The sequence below is a fragment of the Aythya ferina genome (assembly GCF_964211825.1).
Source record: "Aythya ferina genome assembly, chromosome: 1".
In the NCBI taxonomy this organism is placed as follows: Eukaryota; Metazoa; Chordata; class Aves; order Anseriformes; family Anatidae; genus Aythya; species Aythya ferina.
In genome coordinates, this window is record NC_140296.1 from 148,706,568 (window position 1) to 148,728,022 (window position 21,455).

The 21,455-nt window shown below is 40.0% G+C and overlaps 1 protein-coding gene across 1 annotated transcript in view; it reads right to left on the reverse strand.

Annotated features, from left to right (window-relative positions):
• The window catches only part of LOC311443188 (uncharacterized protein), a 289,234-nt gene that overhangs the window by 78,699 nt on the left and 189,080 nt on the right, over positions 1–21,455 (reverse strand). Inside the window, exons 6-11 of the mRNA XM_084533165.1 lie at positions 20,347–20,447; positions 11,822–15,139; positions 9,532–9,592; positions 8,393–8,473; positions 4,625–4,736; positions 1,917–2,007 (exon numbers count right to left, since the gene is read on the reverse strand). The gene's annotated coding sequence lies outside the window, so the exon portion shown is untranslated. The remainder of the gene's footprint in view (positions 1–1,916; positions 2,008–4,624; positions 4,737–8,392; positions 8,474–9,531; positions 9,593–11,821; positions 15,140–20,346; positions 20,448–21,455) is intronic.

Sequence of the window (21,455 nt, forward strand, 5' to 3'; positions counted from 1 at the left end):
CTAGGGACTGGACATCCACTGCTATGCATCATTTCCAGAAAGACAAAGCTGAGCAAATGAAAATATCTGAGAAGACAACGTGGAATTTGCTGCTCACGTTGAACTGCCTACAGTTCTGTGTAAGGGAAAAACAGACTCATGACAGCGCAGAAGTGAAGATGTGCTCAAACTGCCGTTGTAACTTCTGTGTGGTGTCCCAGATGCCTTGTGATGGAAAAAGATTAATAAGCACTTAGTAAATTTCTGACTTTGACTTTACATGGGAAAAAAAAAAATCAAAGTCATTTTTTGGTTTATTCTAGGATCCGGTTAGGTACAGCTCTATTTTAGATTTAACACTTAAACATTTCTTTCTATCTGTATTTTTGGCATTAAACAAAACCTCATCTTTTATTATATTTTTATGTGGCCTGTTGTTCCTTCTGAGATATTTTAATGCACATTGTTGTTTCAGTTTTAGTGAGTGTTGCTCATTTTGTCAGAAGCAGATGGTGTTTGCTGCATTTTGTTTGTTCCAAAAATAAGCAACATCCAAATGTTCACTATGGAGGTGTGAAAGAGGAAAGGCCTGATGCATAAATACAGTTTCTCCTTCCCCTTGCTATTCATCTGGTGAAAGGAACTGCTGTAGTCTTGTTACAAGTCTGCAAAGCCCTGAAGTTCATGCTGTTTTTCTGCCAGGGAGGGTATGTGGCTCTAACTGGCATCTCTGCCAGAGCGGGGCTAACAGCTCCTAGGAGGCTAGCCCAGAGGGCTTTGGAAGAGTTTTTTTGTTTTGTTTTGTTTTGTTTTGTTTTGTTTTGTTTTGTTTTGTTTTGCGGCCTGCAGAAGGAAGACACTTCTTATAAAGCAGCATTAGTAAGTAGCCTAAATTAGGACGGATCAGGCTCCCTCTGTGGTCAATGGAGGGAAGTATGCCACTGACTCTACGCCTAGTTGCTGCATTTGATGAAACTGTTAGAAAGCATTAATTTGGCCAAACTATCCAGCAGCAAACCTTTAAATCCTGTGCTCCATAAAGTCCATGCTTTGCAATGACTCCTGAGGGTAGCTGTTAGCTTGCAGACAAGGCTCAGCCCTAAGACAGCAGCCATTGGGTCACGCCAGACAGGGTGAATATGTGGCATCTGGGAATATCTTTTCTGAATAAAGTGCTAGAAAAAGATAACCACTGCAGGGTGCCCTATTATGTTTTTAAAATACTACCAGTTTGCTTAGTGTTTACCCAGAAAAGCTAATTATGCTTGTCGCTTAATGTAAATTGCTGGATAAATAAACACAGAAATAGGAGCTTAGTGACTGCTATGCTTTCTTTAAAATGCTGCCTGAAGGTTCATTATGCTAAGCACAAAAGAGAAGGGAACTTCTTACAATGCACTTATTAAAGGCACATTTTCTGCAGAAATGATTGTAGCATGATTGTATGATAGCATATAATTTGCTTTGTTGACATTTTCAGAGTGAATCTTGCCGACAGCAGGCATGGATGGGAAAAGTGGTGGCAAGGCCGCTGTTTGTGCTGTTAGGAGCTGTCAGCAGTGATTCGGAGGAGGAGGATGCCCCAGCCCAGATGAGGAGTGCCAGCAGATCACACAAGACAGACAATGGGGCAAGAAACCCCATGGCTCATTTGCACATACACGTATCCCTGTGGTAGTTTTGAAGCTGACACCCCGAAAGACTTACATGACAACGCTATGATCATTAACAGCAGAACATGCTGTAGCAGATCCCCAGACCTGCAAATGGGATCCAAACCAGGCATCAACATGCAGCTGCATGTCTGTCAAAGGAGACAGAGACGTAAAGCAAGGAGTTGTGCCATACTAATGCCCCTATGCGGGCTTAATGTCACCTGAAAGAGGACAGACAAGGCCTGATGCAGGAAAAAGAGTGGCCAGATGATCAACACTCACCTAGAACAGATCTGGAAGGTATGAAGTTGAGCTATCAACACTGATCATGACTTTGCACCACAGCCATGGCACTTCTGACACAGTAGGAGGCCTAAGGACAGTAATAACACATCATCACTGGGAGGAAGTTTCTTGAGAAGCAGAGGGAGTTAGGGGGTTAGGAGTTGATCTTTGTTCTCTACAGATACAGCCAAGCAAAGGGAGCAGCTACAGGAAGAGGTAAACGTAAGGCCAATACACCTGAAATTGGCCATTAAAGCACCTAATGAGCTTAAAAAGGAAACACAGCTAGATACGAGTTTAGCCTCTCTTAAGCTAACTTTAACATCCTACAAGCCCCAGTTGCTATTTTCCCTGCATGGCACCAAAACAGCTCCCGAGCCACCCAGGCCTTGGCACAGGGAGCGAGGAAATCAGACTGCTGAGGCCAGGCGGGCAGGGACCGTTCTGGGCAGGCTGCATTTTTCACGTCTGGCCATGGCCAGGCTGCAGGTCGCTGGGTAGATTGAAACACTCACAAAAGAAATGTGTCTTTCACCTTTCTAGCCTCTTGAGAGACTTTTATTTGCCACCAGTTCCAGTCTGATGGATGTTTTAACTTTGTCAAACTCTTCCTAGGAGTTGTGTATTAGTTTGCATTGCCTTTGAAACTGGGTTGTTATCCTGAAAGGGCAGGAAGTGGGGATTAAGTCCATTAGACATTGTTTGAACAACTCTCTTTTCACTGTGCATTGTGACTCTGCAGCCTGCCAGCACATTTCAGCCTCTTTCCAGGAACTGGCACCACAGGGATGGAGCGTGGCTGGCTGAAGACCTGGCATCTGTGCTGACTTTCATAGGTACCACACATAGGGAAGGAAACTCTAAAGCAGAGGAAGAAGAAATGTCCCTGGCACCATCCTCTGCAAGTGGTACACAGGGGACTTGAGTTTTGAAGAAGCCCTCTGCTGCCTGAAGGATGTAGGAGCAACATACTGTATTCGGCTGGGAAACGTGACAACCTAATCATCCTGAAGGGTACTATTATTGTCTGCTTAATATGCTTTACAGTCCCGATGAACAGGGAAGGCTGGCTGACAAGTGTGGTATGATGTATCTAATGGCTCAATACTACCGTGATGGGTCCATAAAAGGAACCTAATTTCACAGTTTGAGGAAAATACAGATCATACAGTCGTCACTTTAAGGACAGTGATTTCAGCAATCTGGACAAATAATTCTGGTTTAAGATATTCTGGTGGTTCATCTTTTTGCTTTATTTGTTGATGTCTAATTTAAATTTGGGACCTAACCTTGAAGATTGTAAAGACTTTTGCATTACAGTATGTAAACCTTGATTGCTAATCACACTGTGACACTGTACTGGGTCTGGCTGGAATGTTAACTTTCCCGGCAGCAGCCCATACAGTGCCGTACTCTGTACTTGTAGCTGGAACAGCAGTGTTATCACACCAGTGTTGTGTCTACTGCTGAGCAGCAGTGGCACAGCATTGGGCCTTTCTCTAACCCTCCTAGGGGGTGGGCAAAAAAGTGAGGAGAGAAACATCACTAGGGCAGCTGACCTAAACCAATCAAAGGGATATTCCATACCATGTGGTGTCACACTCAGCAACAAAAGGTGGAAACAGGAAGAAGAGGGGAGGGGTGGGCTCTCGTTGAGAAGACGTCGGTCCTCTCGAACAACGGCTGCGTGCGTTGAGGCCTTGCTTCAAGAACGTGGTCAATCATCGCTCATTTGTGGGAAGTAGAGAGTAATTTCTTTCCTCTGCACTTCCATATAGCTTTCATTTATTTTGTTTGTTTGTTTTCCTCCCTTTTTTCCCCTTTCCCTTTTATTTCCCCTTAGTTAATTTGTTTAGTTCATGGTAGTCTTTATTTAATTATTATAATTATTTCCCTTTAATTAAATTATCCTTATCTCAACCCGTGAGTTGTTCTTTGCTTTATTTCTCCCCCTCCTCATCTAAAGGAGGGGGAGTGAGAGAGCGGTTGTGGGGTTTAGCTGCCCAGCACGGTAAAACCACCACAGACACCAACAAGGACGGGTTTTGTTTCTAACCAGATGAAGCAGCACATTTCAAAACATTCTGGGTCAGGATTATATAGCAGAGCAGTTTACACTGCACATGCAAAATATTGTAGCTTTCATCTATGTCATAGGTGCAGATTTAGCATTTCTTCTGGGCAATTGCACATGACAATCCAATTATTTCATACACACGAGTTGGTTCATTTGTGTAAAAGGAAAGCTTGCTCAGAATTTGAGTGTAATATATAGTTTTGAAAATAGACCCCCTGCCTTTCTTCTACTATGGTGAAAGATACCACTTTACAGAGAACATAATCTTCAGAAGTGTATTCCTGCTGATTAAAGAGTTATTTGATAATCATAGTCAAGCCTGAAGTATGTCAACATAATAGAAAATGGTGAGGGCAGGAGTTTGTTTCTAGTGTAGGTTGCAGAAAAAAATGGTGCAGCTACCCTCCTCATATTTGATCTCTAGAATGCATTTAATACAAACTTAGACATAAAAACTCACAATTTCAGAAACTGGAGATGGCCATATTTTCAGTACCTTGCCAAGGCAGCTCTGATCTCTTTGCATTTCAAATAAAAATAAAAAAAAAAAAATGTGATTCTTCCTCCTTTTCTTCCTGTTGTTGCTCTGTTTCCTAGGGATTTCTGTGATCAGGGCTGAGAAGTCTACCTTAGCCTACAGGAAGAATCTCATGCAAGCCTTTTGCAGAGTTCAGAAGTTCCACCTCCTGTGCAAAAGCTATCTTTTTCTTCAAGTGGACCTTCAACTGGTTCTTCCAACACTTGAAAACAAAAGATAAATCATAATTAAATGCATGAATAGCAAGAACCATGCCAAATCAGAAAAAAAAATAAAAATAGAGAGAGAGACTAGGTGTGCATCTCTTTTGTCCCTTCCCAGGTGAACAGTTAAGACACAATTTCACAGTTCAAAGCATCAGTTATTCCTAGTTCTGTTGTTAAGTAAAATCGTGCTTACCTCCAGTTGTCAGTGTTGGGAGTACTCTCATTTCAGTTTTTTACTCAGTAACCTTGCAAAAATACCTTGGTCTGTCTTATTGGAATAATGAATATTCATGCCCTTTTCATAAAATTCTGGAAGAGTCATCTTCTGGGCTAATTTGGCTTCCTCAGAAAAACCATTAAAAAATCAGCCAAATCTGTCTAGCGTTCAGGCTTTTATTATTAAAAGCTCTGGCTAAACAAATACTTTTATTTGACAAAGTCACTTTAATCTGTCCATTAGGAAACCTTTATCTTGACAACCTTTGCTGTGTGGAGATGAAGGACCTCTGAAACCACCTAGATACCCCATGTGTAAGGACTCTGCCTAATGCAGCTGGCCTATTCAGAAAAGTGAAGACTCTCTTCATTCGGAATTAAAAAAATGAGGCAGACAATGAAGGCCTACAGTTGCCTTGCTCGAGTTCAAAGAAAATTCATCAATACAGGGACCAAGATGATATTTTTCCTGTTAACTACAGTTAGTTATGATGGTTGTAACAGTGTGGGAAGCATGGGCTTTACTGAGTTATTTTAATACGTTAAGCGCAGAATGCCACTGGACATCTAATCCTGCTAAATTTATGCAATTATTTATTTCAGTGGGATGATTCCTGTGAATAAAGTGAGCAGGATTTGGCTTTGGTTATGGATAAGTGAAGAGGACACCAAAGCGTAAAATGGCAGCTTAGAATGACAGAGGAGCTCCTAACCCTGGGGAGCCCATTTACACCAGCCAGCACGGTTCAGACAAAGCACTAAGGGGGGACACGGTCCCTTTCTGAAAAGAAAGAAAGAAAGAAAATTGCCCCTAAAAGAAAAATCCATAATCAGGAGGACCATCAATAGATGAGATTCCCCATTGGGGAGGTACCTTCTTTCGACCAAGAAAATTCCCTACATTTGTTGATTCTAATCCAGCTGGCCTGACTTGGATTTGTAACCACCAGATGCATTGCAAGCAACTATGGATATTCTAAAGAACATCAAATAAAGGGTTTTTTAAACCAATAAGTAGCATTCTTGCAGATGGATGCAGAAGACAATCGGTCACCAAATGAATAAAATTGCCTCCCCCCCTTCCAAAATATTTAAGATGCCTGCATCAAGCTGCCTTTAGTTTGTATACATATCAGATTATAGAAGATCTGCCTCTTTATAATTTTTTTTTAAAAGGATGGCAGCCTTAGTTCAATAGAGTTAGTGAGACAATCCTTTAAGCTGTGTCAAAATGCCAGTTATCCTCAGATGCCACCCAGATTTGAATAATTTAGAAAGAGACAAAAACACAGAAAGGAGGAATCATCCTTTGACTACTTTTGCTTTTGACACGGCTGCCTCCCTCTCCTTTTTACCAAAGCATCTTCATCTCTCTATCAGCCATGACAAGTGCCAATCAAACCTTCTGTTTCTAAGGTTCTAGGGGAAAATGAAACATGAAACATTTTCTAACAATCGCTGACCAAAGGTCCACTATCAGTGTGTGGTCTGGGGGAAGCCAGCCTTTTCCTTTTTCACTTCTAATCTCTGACCCACTGTTTACCTCTTCTTTTTTATATACTTTAATCTCTCTGTTGCTCCAAAAGATCCTAAACAAATTGTAGGTCAGCATGGATTAGGCTGCTTTGTTACCAATGATTAGTACATTTACTTTTGCTTTAACATCTTCAGCAACAGCTGAATGTCAAAAAGATCCAGCAAGAGTTTGTTTAATCACAACGAAAACTATATCCACATAGTCTTACAATTGCATTGTCAGTCTCCACATAAAGAACTGGAACACAATAGCAGACAGTGACCATGGACCTGCAATGCTAACATGTATTTTCAGAGCTACTATTCCTGCAATTCAGTGTTAGTATAATCAGATTCACAGTAACCTGCACTAGATCAGGACAAAAATTAAGCTTCAGATATTTGCCTAAGAGTCTGAATTCTGCTCCCATTTGCTCAGCAGTTCCAGTGTATTCAGAAATGGTGCATGCAGCTTGACAGTTGTGGAAATATTTTCAGTATAAAAATTATATTAAGTTGCTCAGCAAAGATGTAAATGCATGGTTGAGAATTGAAGAGGAAAATTGTTGGACACTTTGGACTAGTTAAAGGAATGAGTAAGGAACAAATAGATCTCTTTAAAGTATGTTAGATGTTTCTAGACTCAGGGGAGCTTTCTTAAATCAACATTGCATCTGCCCTGTTTGTGCTCATGAGAGAGTATATTGGCATGATTTACATGTAAGAGGCTCTCAGAAAGTGAAGGACAGGAGAGGTAAGCTATTTTGTTTCAAGTCCCTTGACTCTGAAGTTGCACCAACTTACATTGTCTTACACATCAGTAAGGCCAGGGCAAGAAAGTTTGTATATGAGCCCTTCCGTGACTAGGATCATCTATTTATCCTTTTGTCACATCTTTCTTTCTGTATCAAGTTCAAGGTTTGTGTCATCAATCTCAAAGTGACTTTACCACTCTTGACTATTTTTTCTCTCTGATGCCATTGCTTCCTGTCTTCCAAGCACCAACAGTACCTGGCCTCTATTTATCCATCTCTGAACACGACTGACATTGTTTTCCCACATTTACTTGATGTAGGAAGTGACGCTCAACCAGAATTATCAAATCACTACCCTCCTCTGCATCAAACAAATCCTGCCCACTATCACCATGTATAAGCACTTCTCATTCATATTTCTATGGGAAATTGCCCACACAAAAAATGCTAGGACAAGAAGCTGTTGAAAGTAATTGACATGCCTGACAGCTTAGTAAAGTTTCCAGATGTTCTTTATACTAGGTCTTTAGGTTTTTTTTCAGGATTTTCAACAATAGTAATAACATGGTTATATGAGCATTCAAATCAGTAGGCATTCATGTGTTTTACTCTCTCTGACAGAAAAATAAAACTTCTACTCAGTAACTTTTAAACATTTTTGATAGATTTGGAAATTGTGAATATATGCACAAACACATACATCCACATATAGTATTTCATATTTTCATCCCATTTTTCCCATTATAGTGTTTATGAAATACTGTCTTATCTGTATAAATACATCACTATAGTTAAAGCCAGAGAAAGAATGTACACAAATTCATGTAATATTGGAGAAAGAAACAATCATTGAATTATAAAGCAGCCAAGAGCGTTTAGGTCCAAAAATCAAGCAATCAGACCTTCAAAAGCAAGTGCTATTTGAGACCAACAAGCCCTGAGATGTGTAATGAAGACAAAGTGAGACATCAGAGAGAAAAAAAAAAAAAACATGCATGAGCTGAGATCAGATAAGAAAAGGGACTAGAAAGTGGGGGATAAACCAGCAGTTTATCGAGGGAATCATAGCATTTATTATTATATATACAGGCTGGTGCACTTTAATGAGAATGTAAACACAATATATAAAATTTAAGAAGGCTTTAAGGAAACAATCCTCAGCTTACCTGTACCATCCCGAGTCTTAGACAATTGCCCAGTAATGCAAGGGTCTCAGTTCTTCAGCTTGGATTCAGTTTCATGCAAACCTGTCAGAAAATGTTACTATAAATGAAACTAAAGAAGGGCCAAGAGATTTTTATCAGATCCTAAATATTAACAAGATTAGCAGTATAAGTCACCAACCCCTTATTTTACCATAATTGTTTTGATTTTCCATTTTATTCCAAGAAAACGTATCTGAAGAAATACTTGAAAATAAATGTTAGAAGAGTTATAGATCAATGGAATCTTTAGATAAATAAAAAATATAACACTTAAAAGACCTCTTAAGAGGCTTATTGTTGCTGTTGATGATGTTCTGTGAAAGAGAAAAGTAACTGCAACAACAAAAAAAAAATCATTTGGATGCTTCCTCTTCCAATTTTTTGCATGTGAGAGTTACTCTAACAAAGGTGATGGCCACAGTGCAAATTTGCCTCATGCCACAGCAAATGTCCTGCCCTCTGCCCTGTGCCTCCCCAAGAACAAAGACCAACTGCGTGTTGCCTGAGTGCATGGCTCCATGAGTGCTTCTGTCCCTAGCAGGTGCAAAGGCCAACGGGGATGTACAAGCCACTTCAAGGCAATCTGCCTGAGTTTGCAGTGGGGGGTGTTTCCTCCAGCGTGGTGGAAAGCTGAGTTCAGAAGATGTTCCTGCTGGTTTCCATCACTTGGGATAATTTTTTTGTGACTTCACTGTTGCTTCATCTATAATGACAGGGGCTGAGCTGCTCAGAAAGGCTAACCTTAGCCTCTCCATCTTGCAGAACCTTAAAATCCAAGCTATGGGACACAACAACCTGGCTGTGGGGAGTTGCCGGATAGATGGGACCCAAGCTACCAACAAATTTCAGGTTCAAACCTAAGCCAAGCATGCGATAATGACACCCTCCAAACCAAAACACAAGACCTGTAGGTAATATCACTTGCTTCCACTGCTTCCTTGCTTCCATTGGGTTTCTTTCCTTTATTTTCATCTGCTTTCACTGCATGTTTTGTGGTGCTGCTGCCAAAGCTACCAAAAATATTACAGTTGAGGGTCTTGGCTCCTACACATAATCCTTTTGCCTTTAAATAAACTGATAGTGAGAGAAAGTGTCTTTACCTCTTTAAAATAGAGTCCATTGAGGACAGATACCTAGGCTTACTTGGTGATTCTGAATCATCTAAAAAACAAAACAAACAAAACAAAACAAACAAAAAAAACCCTGAAATTATTATTATCATTGTTGTTGTTATTATTATTATTATTATTAAAATACTGCATACATTAACAGCAGCAAACGGCATCATCTGCAAAATAAGCTGTATAAATGAGCCATTTTGATCAGGTAAAAATGCAAGGAAGTGATGATGCTTTTTTTCTGAATTTTAGAACTCTTAAGGAGTCTCAGGGGAACAAAATGATAATCTGCATCTTGATCTGCTGCTGGGGCACCATAGAAAAGCTAATGTTCAGGTCACAGTTGACTGCTTCATTTTCATTCAGACAAAACTTGCCAAAGAATCAGGCAGGTGTAAAGATTTATCTGTAAAGACTGAGATAACACAAGCAGCATGTTTGCTGGAAGTAATATGCTTCGCCACTGTACATGTACACCTCCCTGCTCCACAGCAAAGCAAAGGAGCATAGGCTGACTTAAAACATCCTGAGTCATCCTGGGACTTCAAGCCTATTCATTCTACTTTCCGAATTTTGATGGGCTAAGACTATGCACATGTTCAGCTTCTGCATCTGGTCTGAAGAGTGCCATTTCCTCTGCACATGCTTTCTGACCATGTCCTGTGGAAGAAGTAGGGAGGATCTAAAAAATTCTTAAGTGAAAATATCTGTAAATATTGTTTTAGCTGCAAAACATTTTGGATCAGGATTTCCTTGGTCACTGCTTACTGTAATTAACTTCTTGAGAATATTTTTTGCTAACTGCAGCTCATAAATAACTGTGGTTGGATTGGCCCAATTACAGAACATGAGCAGACTTTTCATAAATAAAATACCCTTGATGTCTTCACACTAATTGTTCTGTAACTCTAGCCTCGCTTGTCCAGGAGTAGCTGTGCTAATACACTGTAAATCAATTTAGCCGTTCCATTCACACATTGACAGACTCTGTGACAAACAGGATCACATTTCCTATCTAGACAGTCCCTACTAAGCAGTCAGATGGAACAGAGTAATTTGAACAGGTTCACATTAAAAGATACATATTACCCTGAGGAAGATGTCATGCTCTTATATCTGTCCCCATCCCTACAACAACTTATTCTTCTGTTAAAGAGCTAAATGTTCTTTCTGTGGTCATACTCATTACAAAACTTCAGCAAAACAAAATGAAAACACTAAGCAATTAAGAAATATAATGGCTCTATCATTCCTTGAAGAGCACAGTTTAACAGCTAGCGGTGCAGCTAGCTTGGTGCAGCTCTGAGGTCTGTAGTCCCCAGCTGAAAGCCTACACGTACTGTCATCAGAGCATCTCCAGATGTGTGTGGAGCATGTCCAGTATGCAGGACAGGCACAGGGTAGTGATAGAGATAGGGAGAACCTGTTCTTATCCATGTGCTTCCAGATTCTGACTTTTTTTTTTTTTTTACTTCTTTAGCATCAGTGTCCTTTATCCACCACTCAGTCTTCCGATTTTGTCCAAGGAAAGAGCAGCTGGTTAACACCGTGACAGCATAGACTTCTGTCTGGTTTGCGAAAACAGCAATACTTTGGGCAAAATTTGTCTTAGACATGCAGAGGCATTCTGCCTTCTTTAATGCCAGACACCAATAAGGTAAGGTATTCGTTTAGCAAGAAGAGCAGCACTTTATTAGAACAAACCACACCAACCCGCTGCTTGCGTTAGGCAAGAATATTAGGTTGGGTTTCAGAGTGCTGTATTAGCGATACCACCAATTTCTCTTTGTTTAATAACCTTATGCAGTTCATTTTCATTAGCTGTTATAGTTTAATTATTTGAGCCTCCCCCTGCTTGCAAGATGAGATGTTGAACATCCCCAGAAAGCTGATCTACTCAACATGAAGATAAGATTTTTGCTGAAAGAAAAATGTGTCTTTTCATGGAAGGCTTTAGCATAGCTACCTTATCACCTTAAGAAGTGATGGATGTAACAATCCTGGTTAGGTCTCTCCCTCCCACTCTCTTAGGGGAAGAAAACTAGGCAGCATGTATCACTTTGAAGAGTAGAGTTTGGCTGTGTCTTCTTCCTACTTATCTGGTAACCCATAGAGCAACCAGCAGTCTTCAGCCAAAGAAGATTCAGATAATTTTATTCCCAATTGCTTTTTGCAATTCTTATCTACCTCGTTTCAGGGGTAGATAAAGCTTTCCTGAGGGTACTTTGTGATTTTATTCCAGCAAACAAAGAAGCAATGAAAAGTAATTTACCTTCTGAAGTATACTGCATCTTGTAAATATCTCCTGGTAATGAAGAGATGCTCAAGGCTATGTTAGATCCAGACCCACCCTACTGTAAAGAACAAGATCTTTGACAGTAATTTCAGTATGGTAAAGTCAGACACATAGTGCACATTAGCAATGCATCCTTCTTAGTGCAGACACCCTGCACTGCATGTAAGGACACACAGACTTAAGATTCAATTACACAAGACTCTGGCCATGAACTAGTTTGTGAGCAGCTACACTGAGAATGATCTATAAACCCACAGTCTCTTCACTCTGAAATGTTTTGTTGGCAGTGAGAGGAAGGCCAGGGTGCAAGCCCACTTTAGGTCTTTTGAGACTCCTGGAACACCCAAACCAGAGGCTGGTCATCAAACAGAAAAGTTATGTTCAAAGGCAGGAATCAAGAAGAACTTCAAAACTGAGGGTGCATATGCCCATGCATTGCCAGTGAGAACCAGAAGAGACTGCATGACTTGGGGGATCAACCTTTACTCACAGTCATGCATGAGCAGGAGAACAATGACAATGAGCTATGATCTTTCCTTTTCTCATCTTCCCACAAATGTTAAGTAAAATGATGGTTTACACCAAGTAATTCAGTGAGAATACAATTACTAACCCTACTTTGGTTTTGCCATAAACCTTCAGTAGGGGAGCTCTGAATTCAGAAACCAAGCTGGCTGTAACTACATTTTGTTAGTGTGAGTATAAAACTAATTTTTACTAAGTCTCTTTTTACAGCCAAGAGTTCTTTTTCTTCTCTCTTTACAGCTTATAAAACACCTCAGTAATAGAGAAGGAAGTGTGAAAATGTATTCTTAAGTACTTACCAAAAAACTGTCCTTATTCCCAGAGAACAAGCTCAATCAGAGACACAGTTCACCGTCACATTGCCCCACAAACAGTCCTTTGCTGTGGCATCAAATATATGCCAAAGTACTGTTATTTGTAGTTTTCTGCATCATGAAACACATGAGGTCTCCAAGAACAGAGGAAGACCTCGCTACACGGGGAGGTACATGCCTATTGAGAGCCACCAGGAGTTTGCACTGCTTGTTTCAGACTAAATTTGTGTTCATGTAAAATGTGCACACAACACTGGGAACTCAGGAGCTTCTCTTTCCTACCTATGCCTTTTGCTTAATTTATTTGTTTTTAGTGTTGATAGCTTTTCTTGATTTTAATGTGGAAATTTTCACTTGTCTTAGCTGTAGTCCTAAAACAAAAACAGTTGTCTCAGCCATAGTTGCAGGATGACAGAAGTGTTAATAAAAAAAAAAAAAAAAACTTTAAAATACCTTGCAACTAATATACTAACTGGAATAAAGCATTTGTCAGCTAAATTGCTTAGCATTAAGGGCAATATGAGTTAGCTGGAGAGGTTTATTTTGACCACCGGAGGGCTCCTACATTTTTTTGTTTATTAAATAAAAGTACTAAACAGTGGCTGGCCTCATTAAAAGTTTTTGAAAGAATAATCTGCAGCTAGAAACATTTTTGATGAATTTCACCTTTATTTCTAAGTGAAACATTGTGGACAGACTGTGAAGGTAATGAACCTATAAATTATTCAAAGCTAGTCACAAGTACTTTCATCAAATATTTTCAGATTTGCAAATGGTTCAAGTGTTGACATTGCAGTTGAATATCTGGCTCACAATCTACATTGTCACTTAAACTATTAACGTACCAAAGACCATCTAAACTTTTAATTATGTATTCATTTGTATGAATCATTTAATTTCTATATAATTTGCCATATAGTACAAATGTACAGATAAAAGGCCACTGCAGACAAAGGAAAAACTTCTGGTTATTTGTGTCACTTTCAGATGAGGCTAAGCTTGCATATTGTTCATCTCTTCTGCAGTTGTATCATTGAGAAACAGAAACATCACTAATTTCACCTAGACAAAAAAGCAGCTAGCATTTGCATTTTTTGTATCCCACCATACAACTGAAATGATGCTTTCAGGGATTGCTTGAGCTTTAAAAACTGATTTGCAGGTCTTTTGGGGACAGGAAGTCAGGATCCTCTCTGATCTCTGTGGAAAACAAAGTAGTAGTTATTTTCGGGGTCCAAATCAAACATGTGGTTCTCACATCACTGACTTTCACCTGATATGCGCATCATGGTCAGACTAAGTCACAAGCTCTTCTCAGCTTCCTTAACAATAATAGGTCACTTGACACATTCATTGGAGCTCTGATGAGTTAGAGGATCTGGCCCTATTTACAGTTTAACCCAGTTTCTTCTAGTTCCAGATCTCCAATGCCTTCTAGGCCAGCAGGGCCTGGCTGCCGGTCCCTGAAACTTCTCACAGATTTTATTCAGTCTACAGTTAGACCTCTGTGCGGAAGATACCATATCTCTAGATACCGCTATTTTCCTTATGCAGCATATATACAATGTCAGTCCCTTGGGGTTCCGCTCAGATATGTATATTTCTCCTGTTTTCTCTTGGTTCATGCTGTTTGTGTTACCAGCAGAGAAGCTTTGCTGAGATCTCAAGAGGGAACTGTCATTTTTCATCATTCCCTTGCAAATGTAACTTCCTTTATACGACCACTTTGGCTTTGCTCAGTACTTGGAGTTCTACTCATGGAACAGACATCAGGTAAGCATTATCTAGTTGAACACTGTATGGTTAGCATAACTTACATGATGGAGCCAAATTAAACACGTCAGGTTGACAAAAATCTCTTACTACAAGTTAACAAACTCCTTTATGCACTCCTGATGACAGACAAAATGTTTCACACCCTTTAAAGTGAGAGGTTGCTGGGAGCCTGAGGAACTAAACCCCTCAAGTTCTCTGGCTTCCAATAAAAGAGCAGAGCAGTAAATATTTATCTACATTATAGGTCCCACTCATAAAGTAACTGAAATGACAAAATACCTTCTCCGGGAAAACAGAAGCAGGATAGGAAAAAATAATTCTCATACTTTGTTTATTTATTTATTTAGATCTGCTATGGGTCTTTAACATTTTTAAACATTCTGAAGAAATACAGCATGAGGCTTTCAATCCTCCTTAGGTTTTAATGCTGGGGCTGGAGGGAGTTTCTAAAAGCAATGCACAATGTATTAATGCATTTTCCACATTCTTCCATTTCCACTCAAAATCCATAATATGTATCAAAACTTTCACGTTGATACGGAATTACTCAAAGAAGGACACTTACCTTAAGCCCACTTTCCACTTATTTGCATGCTCACCTGTCTTTCCACTAACACAAAACACCTTATCTGCTTGAAGCTGAGCCTCACTGCCCTCCAGTGTGATGAAATCTCAACACCTGCAGGAAAAAAACAGATCAGCAATAGTCAAGTCCTTGGTAAGTTTTGAGGAGCCTGTGTCTCTTTTCCTTTTAGAAATATAGAATCTTGAGGTCTCTTCCAACCTAGAAAATTCTGTGATTCTGTAAAGTTCTTCTTATTGTATGTTTTAGTCAGGTTCGTATCTAAGCACAAAGACTGGTTACAATAGGAAATTCTTGAGGTGGAAAAAATCATCCACACTCTGGGTTTGCCCTTTCTCCTCTGGAAACTTACCTCCAGGTTGCTTCCCCTCCTCTGGTTCTTGCCTCACTTCCCCAGGACTATTGTAATCTTGTCTATGGAGTATGATGCTCTTTGAAGTACAGTTTGGACATAACTGACTTAAATCAAGGTCAGTTTTCCTCACAGAAAACTTAGTGTAGAAAGATGCATTTTCTGATTAAAATAAATAAATAAATATGCATTCCAATAGAAAGATCCTGCCTGGCTCATCTTCTGGGGTCTTTTTTTCTCCTCAGATAAAAACAATAACCCCCACCACAAAAAGACAAAAGCAAAGGTCACCTGAGAGGAGAGGATGAGCAAACCATCTGACAAAAAAACTCTGAACTTGAACTGCTTCCACATTGCCAGATTGCCTCCAGCCAGTGCTCTCCTTCACCACCCCCCTCCCAAAGGATGTCAAGATCCATTTCCTTTCATGCCAAACCGAATCCAGTTTTGGGTGAGGTGTGACCAACCTCCCTCCTTCACTCCTGTGAGGCACCTCCCCTCTGCATGGCCAATCTTCCCTGGGTCAGGCTGCTGGATGGCCGGTGGGTCGCTTGGAAAGGCCCTGCCAACACACATGGGCACCCCTGGCACCTCACGGAAACCTGAAGTTTCTCTTTGTGGTGGTTTTATGCAGCACTGTATGGGCTGCTGCAGGGAAAGTTAACATCCCAGCCAGACCCAGTACACTCTTCTGGAGGAAAATCTGCAAACTGGCATGGCTTCTCCCACATGGCAGATCCACAGTGCCTGTCTTTTGATGTAGATTTCTTATGTTTGTCAGCCGGATGACCCAGCAAAACCCAAACTCCAAATTCACTCCTGTAACAAAAATTCTCAAGTTCAGAAGATCAGGCATGCAGCTCAGGTACATAATCAGCTTTGAGGCTCATTCTTCAGGTTCTGATATAGATCTGGTGTATTACTTTGGATATATTTTGTACCCTCATGTTGATCACAAAACTGTAGTTCCCTGCTGTTTGTCATTGCCATGTAGACTGTGAAAGCTTGATAACAGGGACCACTCCTCACCATTCCTTTCTGGATAATATGCCAAGGCCTCACCAGTGATCAGGAGTGAGTATAATAGAAGTATACAGAGAAACAACATTTCCCAGTTTTAGTCAAAATTTGGCAGAGAAATAATTTATTTTCCAAGTGCTGCTTGCTGGGCTCTGTTTCAGCCTCTCATACCCAGTACACTGCACAGATTGTATCTGCTTATATACCTCTCAGGGCCACAGCTCCTGTGTAACTTCACCATAAAGCTGGAGTGACCCAAGGGTTGTGAGACTGCTTTTAGCACCAACAAGCTCTTCCCAAAGGCTCTCACACTGATGACACTCATGTGCGTGAGCTGACACAACACAACACAACACAAACATCTGCAGTGACAGCAGACAGAGGACACTGTCTCCTAGGCTCAAAAAGTGCACACAGCTATGGCTCATGTGTCAAGATAATTGCTGGAGGAACTGAGCCTATAACTCTTCCATGGCCAATTCTGATCCCATCTCATCCCATCTTCTCAGTGTTAGCCATCCTGTTGTATGTAAAACATGCTCTTATTTCACTCATCTTTTTAATTATGGTAGTAGAGGTTTAGCCCTGAATTACATGCAGTTAAGAAAGCTTCCCACCGTCATGAAAAAGAACCCCTTCATGTTTTGTATCTTTAATACAGCTAATTTGCAGGGTCCTTTAAGAGCAGCTGCAAGCTTTATGTGTCAAACTACCACAAAACAAAAGAGAGTGTGGCAGTGCGTTGTGGGTTTTGCTGACACGGCACACTGTTTCAATTGAAAACAAGAACTAGAAAGAGCAGTTTGAGAAACCTGACACTAGCTGTTACCTTTTGGAATCACATCTTAAAAAATAAAGACAAGCATACATTTAATTTTTATTGTTTTTAATGCAAGTGTGTTAGATGCTGTTGGAGACACAGGTGATGGGCAAGTCCTTCTGAAGAAACATCTGTTACAAAGGACAAGAGAGGGAGGTGGAGAAGGTGCCATTTTTCTACCCCTATAGTAAACACCTAATGCAGCGTAAACAGAGCAGGTCATGCGGTAAAACATGAAGAAGCTCTTTTTTAATCATCTGAATAGAAATTTAATATCTTTGCATTTGCTAAGTAAGGCAACTTGCCCAAGCAACCAGATACACAAAGCCATATGCATTTGTTCTGCTTTTGTTGCTACTGAACGAAGCTTCTAAGTCACAAGCATTAAGGCTGGTATTTACTGAGCAGTTGCACACGAGGGCTCATTAGGAAAATTGGGATATCCAAACATGTAAGGAAACCTGAGAAATCAAAGAAAAGATCCACGTATACAGCACAACAAAAAAATATATATATAAATAAAAATAAAATCATGATAATTCCCAGTCATTTTGCTCTTCTAAATTATGAGGTCCAACAGCTAGGACCAATTCCCCAGGTCACCCCCAGATGCTTGGTGATGCCCACCACACGTTGCAGCTGAGCAGCAGCAGCACAGACCTAGGTCATACTGTGGGGACCAGAGGACTGCATTCTGTGGGGGTCATATACTGGATAAAGCCTTTGCTACCCCACTTGTCTACCCTGTCGTGACTGAGTTCCACCAGTGCAAGAGCAGGAGAAAAGGAGAAAAATAAATTATCAGCACCCAGGACACCAACAGACTCTGGTAGCGCTGTTTAAGCATTGTATCAGTACTGTCTGTCAGCTTCCAGGAGTTCACGGATGTGTGGCCCTGGTTCTTTTTAAAGGGTGATTTCATAAGGTAAGAGCAGTGCCACTGTGACTAGTATGCTTTAGTCTCTCTTTTCTGCACTCCTGACAGGAAGGGTGGCTGCTGTCAAAAATCAAGGTCACATGAATATAGCAAAATTCACCTTTCCAGCCTTGGATAATGAAAACCAGTTGACTATTCCAAATACAGTAGCAATGAAAAGGCTCATATTCAAGAGACCAACAAAGCTCAGCAAGACAACCTTCCACCAGCTTTTCAGCACAGCTGTTAACACCACTGAAAACACTACAACATGGGAAAGTCTTCCAAGAAGCCTACCAAATATACCATCACCCTCTCCTAACCCTGGGGATAAATGCAGAACCGGACCTTCACATTTCCAGGAGGTATCAAATAATGCTCAGCAGCCCAGGTCAAATTAGAAACCTTTTGTGTCATAGCTGTAGAATTAGTTTTGCAGAGCAAATCTTCCCCTTGCATGAGCAGAAAACAAAACAGGACCTCAGCTGAAGATGGGGTTATGAATAAATGCAAATTCCTAATCAGAATATCAGTATAAAATTATTTCAAGAGACAGACACCAGAATTAGCCTCTGGATCAAACAGCTCTTGTAGATGATATTTCAGTAGGCACATGTAAAGTTCTGAGCTAAAATCTTTCACAACATGTAAATAGTTTTTCACAAGCTGTAAATAAATATCTTGTCTTAAAATATTTTGTTGTCAAAATGGTAGTCCCTCTTTGTTGCCATGTTCAAAAATTTTATGCACAACTAGAGCTCTGATGAGAAAGAGGGAGAGGGGCCATTCCCCAAGCTTTGGGCATTTGCCTGGGATGGGGATTTCCAAGTTCAAGCTCCTGCTTTGAGATGGGCACCTAAAAGAAGTATTTTGTCTTGTAATGATTTGAGCAGCTCCACATGGTATCTCTTCCACATGCAAGGTCATTTCTAAGCTCCTCCATATAGCTATGACCTCTTTGTCCATCTGTCTCTCCCCTTTGGGCAAATTTATGGCAAAGAGATAATTCCCTGAGGTCAGATTTTTATCTCATTTTATTCTTAGCATTTCTAGTAAGATGTTTTGAAAGCTCAGGAACTTCTATATGTACCACTTGTCTACATATTTTTCTGTCACTTTTCACTTAATTGCTCCATTCCTGATGAATGTCTCTTTCGGTTGACAGCTCTCAAGCAAGAATTACCCTTTCTTCTATTTTTTATACAGCTCCTAACACGGTGGGTTGTTGATATGGATTCTCATAATAATCATGGATCATACAGTATTCCTCAGAGGACCATGGCTTTATTGATCACCATGTCGTCATATGCAGCTGTCCTGTTCTAATATTTCAAATAGTTTGGAACAACTATAAGAAGCTGACCGATGCTTGTATGTGTCTTTGGTAACTGCACATACTGATAACGCATAAGGAAGGGTTAAGATTGGCCATATTACAGATGGAGAATGGGGCTTGAAGAAACTTAAAGCTAGTCCCAGGGGACCTATGGCTCTGCAAAAAAATGGTTTCCAGATCACAGGCTAATGCCTTAACTGAGGGACCCACCTCCCATTCCAGCAGGCACATGACATCCTGCTTCCCAGCAGTCATGTACTTTGCTTCCAGTGAGGCTTGTAAAATGCAAATTCCTAGTAAAACATGTGACCTTTCCTTTCATGTTTGTGAATAAGATTTTATATATCCTTTTTATGAACAATTCCGACCATTCTCTTAACACTCTGAGTCATAGGTACAGCCATTCTTTGATTTCTTCTGTATTACCGGGTTAAGGCTACAACCTATTCTTCACATATACATGTAAAATAGGTGTGTGTGAATACATATAAATATACACAGTCACACATGTATGTAACAGAGGTATATACAGTTTTGACTCTTCCACTTTGCTGTTTTTTTTTCCTGTAGGGAATCACTGAGACATAGTAGCCTTATGACTTGAAAGATGAGACTATGATATTGCTATTTTTTGTACTTCCAAGAAGAGTGCAGGTGTTTCAAAGCATTTATGATATTGCTTGATTGACTCTTATATAGAAATCTATTGACAATAAGTTGAACCTTTGCAGCTTGGCTGTAAAAGATTTGATTATAGTAACAATACTAACCGTCATGAATGTCATAAATCTTAAGAGAAAGGACACATATGTCACATATAATGCATGAAAAAGTTGTCCTTTTATCATGGATAACTTACCATTGTGTAGATACTCTGCTGATCAGCTATTGCATTATTTGAATAAGTATCTGATGTCTTGTTTTCTTTCAAGGAGGCAGGTGCAGGATGAAGCAGGAAGCCTGCCAAGAAAGATGATAAATTGCCACTCGGTGCTGGGGACCAGTGCTTAACATTAATGCAATGCTGCCAGGAATTAAAGCAGTAGAGTAATAAGAAACTAGGAAGAAAATAACTTCTCATCCTCCATTAGTAGATTGGCTCAATTTTCTTTACCCATTATAATTTTTAGTACATCTAAAACAAAACATTGTCATTGTGTCATTACAAGCAAAGTAAAACAGGTTTGGAAAACATCCTATGACTTCCAAGCCATGAAACTATGTAATAATGATACCAGTTGCTTTTCTGGAAGGAGAGTAATCTCAAAGCTAACAAGTTCAAATAAAATTACACAGAAAAATAATTGCAAAGAAGTATGGTCTTCAGCTTTCAAAATCCTTACCCACCTTGGCAAGTCCTACTCCCTGAGTGAACTGGCTCATTCAGTAACAGTGTAGTTGGAAGTGACAGAGAGCCCAGAACATCCCCAGATTCCTTGTTTACTCCTTTAGGACCTTCTGCACTAATTTGATCTGATGTAAGATAACTTGGAAAATAATTTCTTGTGACTTACATTAGCTTATGTGAGAAATACAGATAAATCTTGTAGCAAATTTACAACTGGGTGCCTACATGTGAGTTAAATACAGCACAAAATATAGCTTCAGCAGGAAGCTGGTCATTCATGATGACCAAAAATCAGAAGAATACTTCATAAAAGCTGAGTTCTTAATAGTTTGACATTAGAAATGTGTTCATGCAGCCATCGTATCAATATATGTCAAGGGCCAAGTTACACACACATACTTCCCATTTTCCTGTGCCAGAAAATTAAAGCAAAACAAATATATATCTTACTTCTCCTTTGTACATACAATAGAGTATGTGGGGAAAACATAAGTTTCCAAACTTTTCAGACTTTAAAATCTTTGACTTCTGAGGTAGCCAAAGCCATGCCATAGTCAAAAAGTCAGGCAATGATGCTCTGCTGGCATCATGCTTTCCAGGAGCAAAACTCTGCCAGGAAC